Source organism: Heptranchias perlo, chromosome 35, assembly GCF_035084215.1.
Source record: "Heptranchias perlo isolate sHepPer1 chromosome 35, sHepPer1.hap1, whole genome shotgun sequence".
NCBI classification, from domain to species: domain Eukaryota; kingdom Metazoa; phylum Chordata; class Chondrichthyes; order Hexanchiformes; family Hexanchidae; genus Heptranchias; species Heptranchias perlo.
Genome location: NC_090359.1, coordinates 14,847,771 through 14,860,867, shown reverse-complemented (window position 1 = coordinate 14,860,867; position 13,097 = coordinate 14,847,771). Strand labels below are relative to the sequence as shown.

At 50.8% G+C, this 13,097-nt stretch overlaps 1 non-coding gene across 1 annotated transcript; it reads right to left on the bottom strand.

The window, feature by feature from the left end:
* Positions 1-8,831: 8,831 nt before the first annotated feature.
* On the bottom strand, positions 8,832-8,903 carry trnae-uuc (transfer RNA glutamic acid (anticodon UUC)). The gene has a single exon. It is a non-coding gene; the product is annotated as a tRNA-Glu (tRNA).
* Positions 8,904-13,097: the final 4,194 nt, after the last annotated feature.

Here is a 13,097-nt window from a genome sequence, read left to right as displayed (position 1 = left end):
AACATCAACGGCGGCAGAGACGCCCGCCGTAGATTTGACAAGTTCTCGGTCCTGCGGGACGGGAAGTATGCGGTGTGCTTTCTGCAGGAAACCCACACCGTTCCGGGAGACGAGGCCACGTGGATCCTGGAATGGGGAGGGGGGGTCTACTTGAGTCACCTCGCCAGCGTTTCGAGCGGGGTGGCCATCTTGTTGGCCCCACTTTTCAGCCGGAGATCTTGGGGGTCAAGGAGCCGGTGCCGGGCCGCTTGCTCCACGTAGCCCTTCGCCACGGGGACGTGCCGCTTCACCTGGTGAACGTGTACGCCCCCTGGTCCGAGGGCGAGCAAGTGAGCTTCTTTGAAGAAGTGTCCACTTACCTAAACTCCGTCGACGCCGGCGAGTGCATTATCCTCGGGGGGGATTTTAACCGTACCCTCGAGGCGAGGGACCGCTCCGGTCCCGCGCGTGCCCGAACGGCGACGGAGAAGTTGAGGGACCTGGTCGGGTCCTTCGACTTGGTGGACGTCTGGCGGAATCTCCATCCCGACTCCGGCCAGTTCACCTTTGTGAGGGCTGGAGGGGGGAGCACCAGAATCGACCGCCTGTACGTTTCGCGGGCGTACGCCTCCTGCGTCCCGTCGGCCTCCATCCGGCCGGTGTCGTGCTCGGACCACCACCTGGTGTGGATGGAGCTCGCTCTGCTCCGCGCCCGGTCGGGGTCCGCGTACTGGCACTTTAACAACCGGCTGCTGGAGGACGCGCGGTTCCGGGACTCGTTCCGTCTGTTCTGGAGCGACTGGAGAGGGAAGCGGGGAGGCTTCTCCTCCTTGAGGCTATGGTGGGACGTGGGCAAGGCTCACGTCCGCCTCTTCTGTCAAGAGTACGCGAGGGGGTCGACTAAGAGGCGGGAGTCCGAGGTCAGGCGGTTGGAGCAGGAGGTGCTTGGCCTGGAGTCCCGTCTCGGTCAGGCCGCCGAGGATCCGGCCCTGCGGCAGGTGTACGAGGAGAGGAAGGACGCTCTGAGGGACCTGCAACTGGACCTCGCTGGAAAAGCGGCGGGGGGCCCGTAAGAATCTCCTTACGCTGCTGGCCGACGACGGGTCCCTCGTCTCGGACCCGGAGGGAGTCAGGGCCCAGGCTCGATCCTACTACGAGGCTCTGTTCTCTCCAGAGCCGTCCAGTGAGGAAGCGCGCAGAGTTTTGTGGGAGGACCTGCCAAAGGTCAGCCCGGAGGACGCCGACCAGCTGGACGCTCCGCTGAGTCTGGCTCGGAGGGCTGCTCCTCACAACTTGAGCTGTCTCGGAAATTCCCTCCGTGCCTCTTCACTCCGCGCGGAGGGATTTCCTGTACGGGCTGCTCCTGCACACACTCCACTTCCTCGCCCTCATCTCTCGCCCGGACACGCCCTGGCCTGCCGTCCGGCGGAGACGGGGGTCCCCAGTGGGGGGGCTCTCTACTCGGGGATCCTCCCGTGTTACATCGGGCATGTGGGGTGGAGAGTGTTGCACGGAGCAGTCGCGTGCAATAGGCGTTTACCCCATTTCACGGACTCCCAGGCCGCCTGCAATTTCTGCGGCCTGGAGGAGTCCGTGTTTCATTTGTTCACGGGGTGTGGGAGATTGCAGCCCCTGTTTGATTATTTGGAGGGGCTGCTCCTCAGGTTCTGGCTGCAATTCAGTCCCACACTCCTGATCTTTGGCAGCCCGGTGAGGAGGGGAGCGGGCAGGCCGGCGGACGTCCTCGTGGGCCTGCTCCTGGGCCTGTCCAAAGTGGCCATCCACAGGTCCAGGTTGCTTGCGGCCCGTGGGAGCGGTCGCTCGGACTGTCTGCCTCTCTTCCGCGGAGTGCTCCGCGCCCGGGTGGCCCTGGAGATGGAGCACGCGGTGTCTGCCGGTGCGCTTGAGGCTTTCCGCGACCGGTGGGCACCGCAGGGGCTGGAGTGCATCCTGGACAAGGAGAATAAAATTATAATTTGAAACTGGTTTTGGTTTTTCTTTGGGATTTTTGCACATAAAGACACCCGAAATCCCCCTCCTTTTAAAAGGGGGGCCTAAAAAATGTCGCTGTTGGGAATGGAAAAAAGTCGCGAAAAAATCCTGGCTGCTAAAAACAGCAAAAAGGTCACTGCTTTGATGCGATTGGATGTCTTTCAGACTCATCAGAAAAAAAAAGAGTAGCTGATAAACCCCCGGCTGCTCTTCCATCCCACACTCCTGAGCTGAGCGGAGTGGTGAAAATAGTAAAAAACTGTTTTTGATCCAACTCAATGTCTTTAGGATCCTCCTTTCATTCAATCACTTCCAATGTCCTATTTCATAAATTTCTAAAAGAAAAAATAAGGAGTCACTGTTGGGATACGATTGGATGTCTTTCAGACAGACCATCAATCCATCCAGGGATCAGCCTGACTGAACTTGCCAGTTAATACTGCCGAGTAGAGCAGAGGTCAGAGTTAAAGCTCTGGGTGGAGAGCAGGGTGAAAAGTACTAGCCCTCGCTTGTATACCTCTGAATCCAGGAGAAGGAGAAGGAGAGGAACAAACAACCAACAGGGAGGGAAGGAAGAAGACGACCACCATGCACTGTGAGGGGTGTGCTGCTGCTGACCGATACCATCCAACAGAGGGAGGAAGAGGAGGTCGGTGCGGTGCAGTGTGACCAACTGAAGGTAGGGGGAGGAAAGATCATACAGAACAGGGGGTTTCCCCCCAGTGTCTGGCCCAGGACAGCTGGAGCTGCCTGGGTGAAGTTACTTCTCAATCTGTGGAGGACTGAGCCTGGGCAGCTCCAGCTGTCTAGGGGAAGACATCTCCTCCCCCTGCCCACCGGAAGACATCCAGAAGATCCACTTGTTAAGGTGCAACCCCGCCCCTCTTCCACCTACTTCTGCAGCAGCCCACCCCTGCAGACTCCCTCCTTCCCATTGGACCATCCCTCCCTCCCACTATCACGGATATTCTTTTTTACAAAATCCTGCAAAGGAGCCCCTCTCCAAACACAGTGGGAATTGGGGAGAGGAGGTTTTCTTTTGCAAGGCCTTTGTTATTAGTCGGCCTGAGACTTGGGGTGGGTGTAGCTCGATGGAATATGGCGACACCATCTCCGCCGATGGGCACTGCAGGGGCTGGAGAGCATCCTGGACAAAAATAATAAAATCTTAATTTGACACTGGTTTTTGGTTTTCTGCACAAACACACCCTAAACCCCCACTAATTATAAAAGGGGGGCCTAAGAAAAAAAAGCAGAGATCAGAGACAGCAGTCACAGTCAGGGCCAGGATCAGGATCAGGACCACCTCAGACTCCACACCTAAAACGGAAGAAGAAACCAATGGTTAGTGAGTGAAGGAAATACTGAGGGGAAAATGGAAACCAGCAGTCCGCCAACTCACCACCTGGAGACCTCTCCTGCATCCTTTGCTCAACATCATTAAGGGGCTCAGTTGCCAGCTCTGACACTTCAGGATCCAGAATGACCAGGGGTCCAAGTGAGGCCTCACCCTCCCACTTCAATTCAGCATCACTCCCTGCAATATCAAACATTCCAGTTAGAGGGTAAAGGGTGACCACCAACATAGAGAGGATCAATGTCCTACCAGGTCCAGATACAAGATCCCTCCTTCCTCTGGAATCAAGTAGGAATTCCCTCCTGGCACTGCAGTTGCCCAGGCGACAACAGGCACACACGTCGTTGGTCAATTCTTCCAATGGGGTCCAGCTAAACCAGAGAATCAGTTTATCAACCAGGTTGTCCATCACCCTTTAATACAACACATCCCTGAGCGAGAGAGGGAACTTACATATTCTGGAAAGTACAAGCTTTGTTCATGGAATCTCTCCGATCCACTGCAGCAACTTTCAGGTGATGAAAATCTGAGGGACACATTCAATACAAGTTGTTATTTAGTGACCTCCTCCCAACATGGGGAACCCAATGTTTGGCATCCTCTTATCTAGGAACGGTCATCTCCAAAGAAGCAGAATGCATCCAGATCAAACTGGAGTTTGTCCAGCTCACGTTCACTCTTGGCAACACAAAGGTTGAAAAGGAGTCCTCAGCTTTGCTGTCCAGGAGGCAACTGAAGAAAGATTTTAAAAAACAGACAAAGTGAATTAAGTGAACCTTTGGGACATAACCAGCTGGAGAAAGCAGAGAGCTCCTTACCCATGGTAGTCAATGATGTTGTATCTTGGGGTGGAATCCTTGTCTGGGCTCAATGTAGCTGCACAGCTGTCAATGTAGAGCTTAAAGGGCATGTGGTTGGTCATCGAAACAGAGGCCTCAATGTGAATGAGGTCACCCAGGTAGTAGACAGTCGAGGTGCGCTCTGGAAGCCAGTCATCTGAAGTACAAGGGTTGGAGACAGTGGGTGTAACTCCCAGTGGGAGACGATAGAAAAGCACTCCCAATCCACCCATCACATACCGTTCATAATACGCAGCGAGAATGACAGAAGCCCTTCTCCAGACTTGGTCGAGCTGAATGGGATCCAGGTGGGCTTGATAGGGTCACTGCTCACATTGCCCTTCCTGGAAGGACAGGCGTGTAATTTCAGGACAACTTCAGAGAACTGCACCTGCTGTAGACCTGATATCCAATAGAGTAAAGATTCTTACCTAAAATAGTGACTCAATGGGAATGACTGCTCCATTAGTTCTCACAATGACAGATCCACGAGCATTTGGGGTATGGTTCAGGTGGGTGGTGTGGACCAGGAAATCTCCAGCCATCTGAAAGACATCAGGTTAAGGAATGAAGAGCTGGTCATTGGACAAAAGCTATTTCTGGTCATTATCCTGCCCTGTTAAGCAGCAGTTTGAGGGCTTTCAGCTGCTCCTCAATGACACATGATTGAAGCAGCTCCACCATTGGCAGAAGTTGCCTGGAGCAGCCTCTGTTACTCTGCTCAGTCCACCTTCTATTACAGGGGACTTCAGGCCTGCAGTCAGAAACCCTGAAATGATTGGCACTGCCAGATTTGATGAGCATTCTTTCCCATATAGAATAGAGCTTTCACCTTAAGGGGCTTCAAGTTACCCCTGATATGGAGCACAAAACACAACATCAATTTTAAACCTCATCTGTGTCCATGGAATCAAGGGGATTGGCAGGTGTAATAACCAAAAGTGGAGTTCCCCTTTAATTCATGGTATCCCAATTATTATTCCACTTGTTTCATCTTTCAAGAGAAGTCTCAACAGGAACTTCCACACTGAACATTCATTGACCACAAGTTGAGGCAACAGGCCTGAATATCCACAGGAAGGCACAGAAAAGATAAATCAATTGAGGCACAAAAGAACAGAGTGGTTTGGAGAAATGTAGGTGAAGGTTCAAGGCCAATGGAGTTGAATCTCAGAGTTAGAGAGTGGTAATGACCCATTTAAGAAAGATGCAGTCCCTCAGTGACAAGTTGAAGTTCTTTTTAAATATAAAGCTAAGATAGACAGGTCAACTTAAAGAATTAGTTTCACACAGGGTGATATTTAACAGTGGGCAAGAATTTATACACAGATTTCATTCAGGGATCTCCTCAGTGGCTGCAGTTTCACCCGATGTTAATGAGTTCAGAGTGGGCAGTAATCTACACAGTGAAATTGGAGCAAGAGTTGAGGAATCACATTACCTGCAATCTGCTGCCACATTCATGGAGCCCATAGTCAAAGAGGACAGTGTGGTTCTGAGAGTGGATCCCAGTTGGCCGACAACCTGCTGTCCCCAGGGTCAGGTCAGCAGCTTTAATCAGGTGCCTGGTTCTAAATAAATCCATGTCTACCCTCACCAGCAGGTTCTGCTCTCCACACTGCACCATCACAGTCTGCAGTGGAGACAGACTTCTCCCCTCAGACACACTGAAATGGGAACCAAAGGGAGGGACAGGGGGAGGGACTCTCTGGGGCACAGGGGTGGGTTTTACTCTTCTCCATGGAAATCTCTGCCCTCTAAACTGTTGCCAAATATCAGAGCAACAAATCACTCGGAACAGGAACAGACCTCTCACCACTAAATCCCCCATGATACCAAACAACTCAACTATCACTTTACCCACCAACCAGCACCTTTTATACACAACCTGCAGTCAGCTGACTCCAATTGTCCCAGATGAGGCTAAACGAGAAAACTAGACGAAACTGGAGTGCATCCTGGACCGAAATAATAAAATTATTATTTGACACTTATTTTGGGTTTTTTGGTTTACTGCACATGAACACACCCTGAACCCCCCCCCCACTACTTATAAAAGGGGGGCCTAAAAACACACAAGGAAAAAGGGGGGAAAAAAGCCTCATTCTGACTGAACTTCCAGTCGACAAAAAAAACCACCCAAAACCCCCCTTCTTATGAAAGAGGGCTGAAAACACAAGGGAAAAAATTATTATGACACATATTCTGGGTTTATTGTTTACTGCACATGAACACACTCGAAGAATAAAAAAACAACACAAGGCCTCCGCCGGGGGGGAAGGAGGGCACCCTCGCGGAAAAAAGGCGAGGAGGAAAATCAAACATCTGGAGGCTGGTCCCCGGGATGCTGAACAATCGAGTGAGCCCGAGGCTGCGATCGTGACCGCGGCCGATCTACATCTCGTGGTCGCGACAGAGGCCGGGCAGATCGTTGGTCAGGAGGGAGCGGAGGAGGGGGCCCCAGCAGACCCTCCCTCCGCGACCCTCCGGAAAGAAAAAAAGGCGCCACTCCCTGGAAGTGGAGGGGAACCCTGCAAAGGGACGGCCCCCCGTGGAAGGGGAGTTGGTGCCTGACGCGGATTCTGGGGCCCCACCCTCCATTTCACACCATCGGCGGGAGTCGTCCACCACTCGGGGGGAGGAGACCGAGCCCGTGCCTCCCGGGGGGGATGGGGAGACCCTGCCGATGAGGGGGGTCGCGGATCCGGGCACGGAGGAGAGTATACAGTTCACCGGGTCGGGCGTCCTGGGTGCCGGGGTGGGCGAGGCCGATGAGGCTGAATTCGCCCGCTCGCGGCTCGACATCTCCCAGGACCTGCTCAACCTGGTGGCGGTGTGGGCGGGGGGAGCCCCTTCTCCCGGTCTCTGGGCACGGTGCCGGGTGAGTTGGGGAGCTGGAGTTCACTTACTCCCCGGTTTCCCCGACCGGTGGGCACTGCAGGGGCTGGAGTGCATTCTGGACAAAAATAATAAAATCTTAATTTGACACTGGTTTTTGGTTTTCTTTGGGTGTTTTTGCACATAAACAAACCCTAAACCCCCCCCTTCTTATAAAAGGGGGGCCTAAAAACACACAAAAAAGAAGATAAATAGAAAAAGAAAAAAAAAGAGTCGCTGTTTTGAAACGATTGGATGTCTTTCAGGGCCCCATTTGCTTTCTTAACAGCCTTCTCAACTTGTCCTGCCACCTTCAAAGATTTGTGTAACTACACCCCCAGGTCTCTCTATTCATCCACTCCATTTAAAATTGTTCCATTTAGTTTATATTGTCTCTCCTCAATCTTCCTACCAAAATGTATCACTTCACAATTCTCTGCAGTAAATTTCTTCTGCCATGTTTCTGCCCATTTCACCAGTCTGTCTCTGTCCTCCTGAAGTCTGTTACTGTCCTCCACATTGTTTATTACATTTCTGAGTTTCGTGTCATCTGCAAACTTTGAAATTATACCCTGTACTCCCAAGTCCCGGTCATTAATATATATCAAAAAGAGCAGTGCTCCCAATACCGAGCCCTGGGGGACACCACTGTATACTTGCCTCCAGTCTGAAAAACAACCGTTCACCACTACTCTCTGTTTTCTGCTCCTGAGCCAATTTTATATCCACGCTGCCATTGTCCGTTTAATCCCATGGGCTTCAATTTTTAAAACAAGTCTATTATGTGATACTTTATCCTCCCTTAATCTCTCCCTGCATAGAAACTCCCCGACCCATATTCATGGCCACCCCCTCGACCTTGCCATCTCACGTGGCCTCTCTACTCCCGATCGTGTCAATCATGGATAAGGCCATCTCTGATCACTTCCTTGTATCCCTCTCCACCCACATGGAATCATAGAATCATAGAAAGGTTACAGCACGGAAGGAGGCCATTCGGCCCATCGAGTCCATGCCAGCTCCATGCAAGATCAATCCATGTAGTCCCACTCCCCCATTGCACATCACAGAATGAACTCAGGAATCCCACGCCACTTTCTATGAGCGGTGACAGGCTGCGGTTATGGTGCAGACCGGGACCCAGGGCTGAGGCTGTGGTCATCAGTTACTCTGGGAGTGGCACAGTCTGGTTCATGACTAGCCGGGGGTGAGAGTAACACCAGGGAGTCAGGCTGGTGTTTAGAAGGGTGTGGGTTCCAGCTCCCGTTCCAGGACTGGGACACATGATCCAGACTGACTGTGTCGTGCTGAGAGGGAGCTGCATCGTGAGAGGTGCTGTCCTTTGAATGAGGTGTTTAATGGCGGTCCCTTCTTTCTGCTCCGAAGTGTAAAAGATCCCGTGACAATTTGTGAAGAGCCCGTGTCTCGTTCCTTGTCTCATTGAGACTCTCAGTTAATTGGTCTGTTCTCTCCACAGATTCGGTCTGACTCGCTGAGTGTTTCCAGAATGTTCTGTGTGTGTTTCACTGAGACTCGGGCTTTACAGTAAATGATAAAAGGATTGTAGTCAAACACTTGGCCATGAGCTGCTGAGTGACCTGTCCGGACATTGTTGCTTGCTTCCCTTTCGCTTGCAGGGTTGGGGTTTCGGTGCACTGTTCCTTTAAGAGCTGTGGTTTACCTCATTTCTCAGTGTGATTGTGGGACTGACACAGAAACGAGGGAGGAAGCAGCAGCCACATCCCAGACTGCAGGCAAATTGCAAGGCTGGGACTGAAAGGCTGGTATTCCCACACCGGGAGTCGAACCCGGGCCACCTGGGTGAAAATCAGGAATCCTCACCGCTAGACCACATGGGAACTGAAGAAAGGACCAGCAGGAAGGGCTCTGAGGCGACACCCAGAAGGTTGCAGGGCGATTTCATGGACGTGTTCACAATTATGAAAGATTTCGATTGAGTAAATTAGGAGAAACTGTTTCCAGTGATGGAAGGGTTAATAATCAGAGGACACAGATTTAAGATAAATGGGCAAAAAAGCCACGGGCGGGGGAATGAGGAGAGATTTCTTTGCACAGCGAGTTGTTGTGATTGGGAATGCACTGCCTGAAAGGGAGGTGGAAGCAGGTTCAATCGTAACTTTCAAAAGGGTATTGAATAAATACTTGACGTTTAAAAAATTCACAGGGCTGTGGGGAAAGAGCCGGGGAATGGGACTAACCGACCTCCTTCCGTGTTCATCCCTGGAAAAAATTCTCCCCCCAAGTTACTTACAACGGCACTTTCAAATTCCCAACTGTCCAGTCTTTGGCCCTCCATTCACCACGACATTTCTGCAGCTACTGATTTGCTCAATCACACCCTCACCTCCACCTTTGACGCCCTTGTACCCATTAAAACAATCACTCCCCCTCACCCTGGTCGTTCCCCCTGGGTCTGCCCTCATTTCCTCTCCCCTAAGTCCAAGGGACACAGCTTTGAACATTTATGCTGGACAACTGGTTAACCATTCATCGCCAAATCTGGCTGGACCACATAAAGCACTATCGGGTCCTGTCTCCTCTGCCAAAACTGCTCACTATTCCAGGATCATCCTGGAATGTAAAGATAACCCCCGGCTTCTCTTCTCCACTACAAACCGTCTTCTTAAACACCACTCCCCTCACTCCTCCACCCTCACCTCCAACAAAAAGTGCGAGGAGCTCATGGACTTCTTTGTCACTAAGATTGAGACCATCCATTCAGCTGCCTCTGCCGCTCCCCTCCTTTCCCAAGCCCACCAAGTTTCTCTCCTATCTCCCCTCTCTGAGCTCTCTTGACAATGAGACCAACATCCTGCTCCCTCGACCCTATTCCCAACAATCTGCTGACCACCCAACCTCCCTTCCTGGCCCCCTGTTAGCTGACATTGTTAACGGTCCCCTCTCCTCAGGTACTGTCCCCCTCCCCATCAAATCTGCTCTCATCGCCCTCCTTCATAAAAGACCCACCCTTGACCCCTGTGTCCTTGCAAACTACCACCCCATCTCCAACCTCCCTTTCCTCTCCAAAGTGTTGCCGCCTCCCAAATCCATGTCCATCTTTCCCACAACACCATGTTTGAATCCCTCCAATCAGGTTTCCACTCCTGCCACAGTACTGAAACGGCCCTTGTCAAAGTCACAAATGACATCCTCTGTGACTGTGTGGACGGAGATTTAATCTTGATCTAACCCTTGATGCACCTGCCCACGGAGTGTTTGATGGCACAGTGTGGAGGGAGCTTTACTCTGCCATGTACTGTACAGTATCAGTCTGTGATGGAGCAGAGCCCTGCTCTTTAATAGAAATCATTCTTTCGAAGAGCCACTGAGCCACTAAAGCAGCCTCCAAGATCCAAAGTCTGATTTCCATCCCACAGTTGCAGCAGTTTGCGAGGGCTGGGCCACGTTAACAGCAGCTCTCTGTTCCTGGTCTGGAGCTGAGGTGTTGTGTATTGTCCCTGACACAGGGACCAGACGGTGAGCTGCTGGCTCCTATTGTTCTGGGATCATTCCCTGCTGCTCTGTTCTCACCTCTTCACTGGGTCTCAGATTATTACCAGCCATCTTCCTGATCAATAAACAATCGGCAGTCTGACCGCGGAGATTTGAAATGTGTGAAACATTTCATGTGTCTCATCCCTCTCCCTGGACACAAATAAATAGGCCGTCATGAAATGGTCACAGTCCATTTCTTGAGCCTTCTCCTTCTTAGAAGAATCTTCGAAACTCCTTGCTAAAGTGACCTTTGATCTTAATGTCGTTTTGCAGTATGTTCTAGATTGTTCCAGGTCAGCATTGTAATAATTCGGGGTAGTTGAAAAGTGGGATCATTATATTAAATCGAGATATTTATCACAGCCCCGCCCCCCAAACATTCAAACCACCGTTCAGGAGGAGAACCCCTCTGCTCGCTGACCTACATTGGCTCCCAGTTCACCAACATCTCAAATTTTAAATTCTCATCCTCGTCTTCAAATCCCTCCATGACCTCGCCCCTCCCTATCCCTGTAACCTCCTCCACCCCTACAACCCTCCGAGATCTCTGAGCTCCTCCAATTCAGGCCTTTTGCGCATCCACGATTTTCATCGCTCCACCATTGGCGGCCGTGCCTTCAACCGACTGGGCCCAAAGCTCTGGATTTCCCTCCCTAAACCTCCCCGCCTCTCTACCTCTCTCTCCTCCCTTAAGACACTTAAAACCTACCTCACCTGTCCCAATATCTCCTTATGTGGCTCCGTGTCACATTTTGTTTGATAATCGCTCCTGTGAAGCGCCTTGGGACGTTTTACTCCGTTAAAGGCGCGATATAAATGCAAGTTGTTGTTGTTGGGGTGGAGAAAGGGTTTTCTTTCTTTTTATGACTCTTTTCTATCTCTCTATTTCTTTCCTTTCTCGGACTCTGTTTTCCGGGTCTGTTTTCTGACACACATTACAATCTGTGTCACTCGGTGTCTAACAATGTGAGGCAATGTGTTTTATTCCCGCTGTGTTATCTCTCTGGCGGTTTCCTGATAAATGTTTAACTCGCGGCCTGTTCCCGTTAATGGTCACAAGCAGTAACAAACAGACAGAGCGTGTCTGACCGCCCTGAGATGTGGAAAAGGCATCAGTTTAGGACAAATGCATCAAATCAAATGTTCATCGGGCACCGAGAGAGACAAAAATCAGAGAGAAAGGCAGAAGGAAATAGAGAAATAAAAGCTAAATACAGACATCCTTGATGTCTCTCTATTCCATCCCCAACCGTTCAGTGTCGGGTAAAAATGTCAGTGCAAATAAATGTTCGAGAATCGGCCCAAAAACGAAGAAACAAAATAACCCAAAACTGCCAAGACCCGGGATCGAACCAGGGATTCTTAAAATCTTCAGTTCAATGGTTTACCAACTGAGCTATTTCGGAACCCATAGTAAACTGATGTTTTGGGTCATCCTCTTGTAATAAAATATAACCCCGGGTGGAATTGCCCCTCCCGCTCATTCCTCACTTCGGGAGAATGAGACCGACCATCAAGGAGAGATTTTCTGATCCTGTCGTTGAATCTCATTTATATTAAACATTCCTTGAACTCTCTGCCGGGGGGATTCAGAGCTGGGGTTCGCCATGAACCAGCTTCCCCTCAATTCCCAGCTTTATCAGTGAATCGAACAACAAACGCTCGACAGAGCTCAGGTGATATTAATAATAAAAACAGAAAATGCGGGAAACACTCAGCAGGTCAGGCAGCATCTGTGGAGAGAGAAACATCCTTTCAGGTCGATGACCTTTCATCAGAGCTCTCTCTTTCAACAGGCCAATCCGCTATCACCCACTTTGTGCTACGGCCCAAGACCATTTTGATTCCCGTTGAATTGAACGGCAGGGAATTTCCCGCGGTTTGTTTTAACAGCGGGCGGTCCGCCCACCAAATGACCTCCAGGCGGTGAAGACATATGTCGACACCTCCTCGTCACCGGGGCAGATTTGGAACTGGTGCTCGGGCATGAAACTGCCGTTGGCTCTGTGGGACTGGATAGACCCAGACCGACTGGAAGTGTACGGGGATATGTTTCTGGCAGACAGCATGTCAGAGTCCACGAGGAAAGGCATCATCACCCTCATCTCCAAGTGAAGCTTTGTTACATCGCCTCTCAGGCAAGTATATCCTTGCTTAGATAAGGAGACCAAAACTGTACACAGTATCCAGGTGTGGTCTCACCAAAGCCCCGTACAATTGCAACAAGACTTCCTTACTCTTGTATTCCAACCCCTTGCAATAAAGGCCAAAATTCCATTTGCCTTCCGAATTGCTTTCTGTACCAACATGTTAACTTTCTGTGTTTCTTGCACCAGGACACCCAAGTCTCTGAACACGAATGTTTAATAGTTGCTCACCATTTAAAAATATTCTGTTTTTCTATTATTCCGACCAAAGTGAATAACCTCACATTTCCCTACATTATACTCCATCTTCCACCTTCTTGCCCACTCACGTAACCTGTCTGTATCCCTTTGCAGACACTTTGTGTCCTCCTCACAGCTTACTTTCCCACG